The 7677-nt window shown below is 47.4% G+C and overlaps 1 non-coding gene across 1 annotated transcript; it reads left to right on the forward strand.

Annotated features, from left to right (window-relative positions):
* The first annotated feature begins 6278 nt into the window (after nucleotides 1-6278).
* trnag-ucc (transfer RNA glycine (anticodon UCC)) lies at nucleotides 6279-6350 on the forward strand. Its single transcript has one exon. It is a non-coding gene; the product is annotated as a tRNA-Gly (tRNA).
* The last annotated feature ends 1327 nt before the right edge of the window (nucleotides 6351-7677 follow it).

The raw sequence follows: 7677 nt of genomic DNA on the forward strand, positions 1-7677 counted from the left end.
TAAATGTCCGATGCTCTGCCGACTGAGCTAACCGGGCTGCTGTTAAAAATATTATTAACCCTCTTCCTGAGGAGATTAGAATTTGCTAAGCAGCGAACCTTGTGTCAAACCGTTTACTAAAATTCCGATTAATTCTTCGGCCACAGTCGCTGGGAGCAGGGCTCGAACCTGCTGGGGAAGTCCAACACCTTAACCACTCGACCATCGCAGCTCGGTTCAATAGGTCATTCATTAAACATTATAAAACGTACAAAACATTATAAAACCGGCCAGGAATCACTCCAGGAAGTTCTTCCATTCCTGCGATGAACGGTGCCCCGGTGTTTATGTGAGGAGCGGTTGAATCTACCTTACAATTGACCATTGGATTTGGAGAGAAGCCTTGAGAGACTCGAAACTCCCAGTTCCCGAAACGCACAATTCCACTGATTCAATTGTTTGCGGAAGAAAATCAGTTACATTGGAAATATCCTAGAAGTTCATTTTTGCTTTACATGGAACAGCACCGAACTTCCCAGTCCAGCTCCAAATTAAAGCAATTCAATCACAGAAACTGGCAGCACAGAAGGAGGCCTGTGCAGACCGAATGGTCACGTGATTACGTGTCCCGCATCTAAAATGATCAGGTGTTCTCCCCGGATCGCGCTCAGAGCACAAGCCTGGAGCAGCTGCTCAAACAGTAAATAAATTATTTTTTGTTACACGTCCTTGGTCGCCAGTCTTTGAGAGATCAGAATTTCTCCATGGTGTCAGGAGTGGGCAGTATGGCACAAGGGCTTCGCCACCTAAACCCGCTGCTGTCATAGAATCAGAGAATCCCTATTGTGCAAATGAAGACCATTCGGCACAACGAGTATGTACTGACCCTCCGAAAGCTCACTCACCTGCCCTCTACTGGAATATTGGGTCCGATGGAGCAACTCTGGCCCCCATTCCAACCCCTGAAATCCGTCCATCCCCTCTCATGAGTGGGTGCAGGATTGGAGGGTCAGTGCAGACTCGATGGGCCGAATAGCGTCCTTCTGCATTTTACTGGTTTCTACGGAAACAGATATGATCACAGTATTTATTCACATGGGATAAGCATTGGCTCGCACGTCACTGGCGGTGGCCGCGTGGCCTAATGGATAAGGCGGCTGACTTCGATGAATCTAATGATGATATCAGAAGATTGCAGGTTCGTGTCCTATCGCGGTCGTTTTATACAGAAATCCGGTGGAACTTGCTGACAGCCGAGTTTTCCCTCCTCAGCTCATAGTTCCACCTTTCCATCCAAGCATTGCAGGGCTTTTTATGGTATATAATTCCTTCTAACATTGTTTTCATTCAATTCGCTCTCATCCTAGTATTTTGTTTATCCCCTGATGAATCCACAGTATCTGTTTGACTTGGATCAAGTATAGAATAAAATATTATGTATCAATCGGTTCAATACAATTCTGTGGAGGAAATTCTAATGTCGTCACGAAGACAGACAGAGTGATTGAGTCATAGAAGTTGGCAGCATGGAAAAAGCCCTTCGGCCCAGCTTGTCAATGCCGCCCAGTTTCTTTCACTAAGCGAGACAAACTTGTCCGCATTTGGCCCATATCCCTCTATACCCACCCTGCCCATGTAACTGTCTAACTGATTTTTAAAAGACAAAATGATACCCGCCTCCACCACTGCCTCTGGCAGCCCGTTCCAGATGCTCCTCAGTACCTTATTTATGCTCCTAATTATTTCATAGACCTCTATGACATTACCCATACGCCTCCTACGCTCCAGGAAAAAAAGTCCCAGCCTATCCAGCCTCTACCTTTCACTCAGACCATCAAGTCCTGGTAGCACCCTTGTAAACCACTTCTGCACTCTTTCTAGTTTAACAATATCCTTCGGAAAACAGGGTGACCAGAACTGAACACAATATTCCATGTGTGGTCTTACCAATGTCTTGTGCAACTTGAACAAGACGTCCCAACTCTTGTATTCAACATTTTGAGCTTAAAACCTCGCATTCCGAATGCCTTCTTCACCACCCTATCCACCTGCGACACTACCTTCAAGGAGCTGTGAACCTGTACTCCTAGATCTGTTTGTTCTGTAATTCTCCCCAACTCGCTACTAGTGACTGATTAGGTCAATCACTGATTTGAGCTACCAAAATACATCACCTCACATTTATCCAAATTAAACTCCATCTGCCATTCATCGGCCCACTGGCCCAAGATGTTTAATAATGAGCTGAATCAACTGTTTTTTGTTCAGAGGGATGAAAGATTATCTCACTGGATTGGGAATCCAGAGGCCTGAAATACTCTTTGGGACAGGGAATAAATCTCACCATTCAAATTCACTGATTCAATAGATTTTCAGAGGCGTTGAAAGGGTGGATGCTGAGAGGTTGTTTCTCCATGTGGGAGAGCCTAGGACCAGAGGGAATGATCTCAGAGTAAGGGGCCGCCCAATTAAATCAGAAATGATGAGTAATTTGTTCTCTCAGAGTATAGTGTATCTGTGGAAACATTGTTTCTAAGCGAATACTTGTCGAGGCTGGGGAAGTTAATATGCGCAAGATTAAATCAGTAAGGGAATCAAGGATTATGGGGATAAGGCGGGAAAGTGGGTTTGAAGATTATATCAGGTCAATCATAACCTCTTTGAATGGTGGAGCAGACAGGATGGGCCGAATGGGCCACTTCTGCTCCTCCGTCTTACAGTGTAATGAGGTCACCTGATGGACTTGTTTTCACGGCTGGGCGGCCGGTTCCGGAAAGACAAAATCTGCCAGCAGTGCCCCAGATGAAGCTGGCGTCTGTTTTGGAGCTTCTGAAGCCGCAAGTTTTCATGGTGCCAAACTCCTGCCCAAAGCTGGTGTCGTGATTTAAATCGATTATCAGACAGAGGATTAGGAATATCGGTATAGAGATTGGTGCAAAAAGATTCACTCCTCAGGCCTGTTGAACTCCGAATCTAAACTCCATCCTAGTTCCGGATACACTGAATGAATCATCAGGTCACCCTCAATAAGTGGCCCAACGCGGAGACGCAGGACATTGATCATCGAGGAGGATGGATAGAAACCCGCAGATGCAAAGCACAATGGATTAGCAGCGCATCACCGTCACCTCTCGGCCAACTCGCCAAATGACCTGACTTCACCAAACCACCTCATGGACCTTTAACATCTGCAACAACTAACGGAAGAAGGTTGTATTTGTCCATTGGTCCAGATGTGCAGCCAGTTGTGAAATATTGGAAATATAGTCTCTGTCAGCAAATTACATTTCCAACATATCAGCTGAAGGATTGTTCTGAACGGACTGATGGGAAACACTTCAACACCATGGGAGTGGGCACGTGAGCAATAGGTCAGAAGGTGAGAGCATTGAGGGAGAACTCACAGACTGTATCAGAGAGAGACCTCTCCTGTGGAAATGTGTTCTCTGCTGTGTTACTGTGTTCTCTGCTGTGAAACTGTGCTCTCTGCTGTGGGACTGTGCTCTCTGCTGTGGGACTGTGTTCTCTGCTGTGGGACTGTGTTCTCTGCCGTGAACTGTGCGCTCTGCTGAGAAACTGCAATCTCTCCAGTCGAAATGTACTCTCTGCTGTGAAACTGCTCTCTGCTGAGGAAACGTGGACCAGATGTGATGCAGCTGCGGGTGCTGAGTGATGTAACGTGGACATGGTGAAGTTACTGGCCAGAAATTTCCGAATTCTATTTTTGCTTTTAATGGACAGCTACAATCCACGTGTTTATTCTCGGACACAACAATGAATAAAAATGAATCAGTGCTGAGCAGATTCTAACATCCCACACCTCCAGTTTGTTCTTATTGAGAACCCCGTCCTCGATGGAAGCTTTTGCTCTCCGAATCAGACCACCGCCTCCTGGGAATACAGCAGCGATACCTCCAAGATCTGATCAGTAACAGAATCACAGAATAATACAGTGTCCCCTTGTGACTGAGGGGAACAGGTGCTCCCTATCCGCCCTGCCTATACCTATCATAATCTTGTACACCTCGAAGTGATCACCCCTCAGTCATCTCTGTCCCTGCGTGAGAGAGAAAACAAGCCTATCCAACCTCTCTTCATATCCTAACTTTTCCATCCCAAGCAACATCCTGCTGAATCACCTCTGCACCACATCCAGTGCAGTCACATATTTCCTATAATGTGGTGACCAGAATTGCACACGGTACTCCAGCTGTGGCCTCACCAACATTCTATACAACTCCACCATGACCTCTCTGCATTTGTAATCCATGCCCCGATTGATAAAGACAAATATATCAAATGTCTTTCCCACCACCCTATTAATCTGCCCGTCTGCCTTCAGAGATCTATGGACAAACACTCCAAGGTCCCTTTGTTCCTCAGGACTTCCCAGTGTCAGGCCATTGACATTAATCCTTTAATAATAATATTATATTCTTTATTGTCAAAAGTAGGATTATATTAACACTGCAATGAAGTTACTGTGAAAACCCCCTACCAAATGATCACATCTAAGTTTGCAGCGTTAAATTCCATCAGCCACTTTTCTGCCCATTTGACCATCCCGTCTGTATCTTCCTGTAACTCAAGACACTCAACCGCACTCTGAGCTTGAAACTCAGTGAAAGGATTTCACCCTCCTCTCGGAATCTGATCACCACCTCAATCCCAACATTCAGCTTGGGTGGGCAGACAAGACAACGTCCTTCCCGCAGCTCTCCCAGCACAGACTGGATAATATCCCAAACTCGTATCCTGCTAGTGTCACATTGCTCCACCACCTTGTTCTCTTCACAAAACGCCAGGAATCTCAGACCAATTCTTCAGACCTTTGATTCCCTCTTCAAACAACATCTTGTCCCTGATTAAGTTCATCCTGAGAAGAGGTGCTCGGTATTCCGAGTTTCTCTGCAGCATCCGGTTGCTGTTGGTGAACCAAAAGAGGCCTCACGCCTGAAAGAAAGCCCCTCTCACAGCCCTGTGAGCATGTCTCCATTAGACGGTGCAGTCAATACCTGCAGGGTAGATAACAATGGAGAGAAGTGTGAGCAATTTCAGCGTCACAATTCTCTGGACACAGAGCATTCAAAATATTATATTATTGAAAATACTGAACTGATCCTCTGGGAGCAGGACTCAAGTCAAAGGGGAAAATCCAGTGGGTTTCTAGTGGAAAGATTTAACAACTGGATGATGGCAGCTGAAATCAGTCATTGCGTTACAATCTCTGTAGATATTCTACTGAATTTAACCCTGCAAAAGGCATATTTTCCGACTAGAAATCCAACACATTTCCCCCTGTTGTGGAGGAAGTTCTCAATCGCCCAGGTGGTCAAACGGAATAAGGCTGGGCTGGGATTTGAGTCCAGATTTTTCTTTAGGGAACAGACACTTTAACGGATTAAGCTACAGAGTCTGAGGATGTTCAGCTAATCACAAGGGAATGCTGGAAATACTGTACGGATCTGTAGTATCTGTGAAAAGCGAAATAGTTACCATTTTAGATCCTGACATTTCGTTGGAACGACCTGTTTCTCTCTCCACAGAAGCTGCCGGATCAACTGAATATTTGCAGCATTTTCTGTCTTTGTTTCAGATTTGCAGCATCCGCAGTATTTTGCTTTTGGGCCAAAGGACATTGAGTTGCCTTTCCTGCTCTGAGGGTTATTGACGGTTTCTCTGGCTTTGATTGTCGCTGATTCGGCAAAACATTTACAATCTATCATTAATTGACCGTGAGAATGGGCGGTGAGGGGATTCTGGAACCGCTGGAAGTCCATCTGGTGTATGTACACACACAGTGCTGTTCGGGAGGGGTTCCAGGTTTGGATGGTGCCTCGCGGAGGAAAAGTCACTTTCAGGAGTGGGATTCGAGCCCTGGCCCCTGGAGACTGCGACCTGAACTCGGCCATCCTGACGTATTTGAAAGGTTAGGTGCGTTTGGGCCGAAATCGGGTGCTCTTTCCGAGGGTCGGTACCGGTTCCATGGGCCGAATGCCCTCCTTCTGCACTGGAGGCATTCTATGATTACTTAAACAGGGTGAAAATGACAGCATCAGGACACAGGTACGAGTTAAGGTCTCAGGCCAGAGTAAGTGTCCTATGTAATGACACATAGAATGTACATTTATTGTGGACTGGTGCCATCTCCTGGCTGAACAGGAGCCGTGCGACACGGACACTTTCATTCAGGAGCATTTTAAATTGGAGTGAAATAACTTACGCAAAGTAAGTACTTGATACCAAACAGTTAATCAAACTGATCTAAAGAACCAAAAGGACACGTCTCCAGTCAGTGAGCGATGGTGGTATAGTGGTGAGCATAGTTGCCTTCCAAGCAGTTGACCCGGGTTCGATTCCCGGCCATCGCAATAATAAATTGGGAATTTTTGCGCCTCTTGCTGAGTTTCAAACTGAGGAAGAGAAAGTTTCTCACTCAGAATTTAGACGCAAATACAGCGGGGAATGAAATAAGTACTTATCGTTTTTTAACGTGGTTTCAATGTCGACAGTGTTCGACTATTCACCTCCCCCCCCCGCCAGCCCTCAAACAAAAGTTAAAAATAACCGCATTTTTACTTCATCTTTGATGCACGATCAATTGCACAAATACTAAAGTTGTGGACAACTGTGGCTTTATTACAGTCAGATGCGAGGCCTCCTGCTGCATCTGGCGAAATGGCAGGGCACTGGAGGGCATGCATATTTATACAGTTCTCACTGGGCGGAGCCAGACGGCAGGTCCTATCTTACATCTCCCATTACAGTGGATCACCACATTCACCCTCTGTTAAAAATGAGTCCAGCGGGGGTGACATGAAACTTTTTACAATTATTGGAATTGTGTACAGTGGTAGGGAAAGAAAAGTCCATGTTGACGGTCCGGAGTCCGTCAAAGGTTCAGCCGGTCCGGTGCTTTGGTGCTTCGTTGGGATCGGCGTAATGGTGGCGACGAAGTCGGTGCTGGCGGAGGTAAAGGTGGCGCCGATGGCGGTGCTGATGCTGGCCAGTCATCGGGGAACTCCAGGAGCGTGCAGAAGTCCTCATCGTCCTCTTGTGCGGAAAAGGTGAGGGGGTCTGGTGGGTCAATATTGGCGGCGCGGTGAGAGGTGGGGGGGCGGCGGGGAGGCGCATTGGTGGGGGGGGGAGTGTTGGGGTGGAACTTGACGGTGCCAGGTCCCTGAGTGAGACAGTATCTTGGCGGCCGTCGGGAAACTCAACGTCGGCATATTGAGGGTTGGCGTGAAGCAGGTGAACCCTGTCCACCAAGGGGTCCGCCTTGTGGAGTCGGAGGTGCCTACGGAGAAGGACCGGTCCTGGAGCAGCGAGCCAAGTAGGGTGCGACACACCAGATGTGGACTTCCTGGGGAAGGTAAAAACACGTTCATGGGGTGTGTTATTAGTGGTGGTGCACAATAGTGACCGGATGGAGTGCAGAGTGTCAAAGAGGACCTCCTGCCAGCGAGAGGCTGGGAGGTTCCTGGACCATAGGGCCAGCGGGACGGCCCTCAAACTGTCCCATTCACCCGTTCTACTTGCCCGTTTCCCCGGGGGTTGTAGCTGGTCATCCTACCGGAGGCTATACCCCTGCTGAGCAGGACGTGACGCAGCTCATCGCTCATGAATGAGGATCCCCTGTCACTGTGGATGTAGGCAGGGAAACCGAACAGCGAAGATGGTGCTGAGGGCCTTGATGAC

Source organism: Scyliorhinus torazame, chromosome 24, assembly GCF_047496885.1.
Source record: "Scyliorhinus torazame isolate Kashiwa2021f chromosome 24, sScyTor2.1, whole genome shotgun sequence".
In the NCBI taxonomy this organism is placed as follows: Eukaryota; Metazoa; Chordata; class Chondrichthyes; order Carcharhiniformes; family Scyliorhinidae; genus Scyliorhinus; species Scyliorhinus torazame.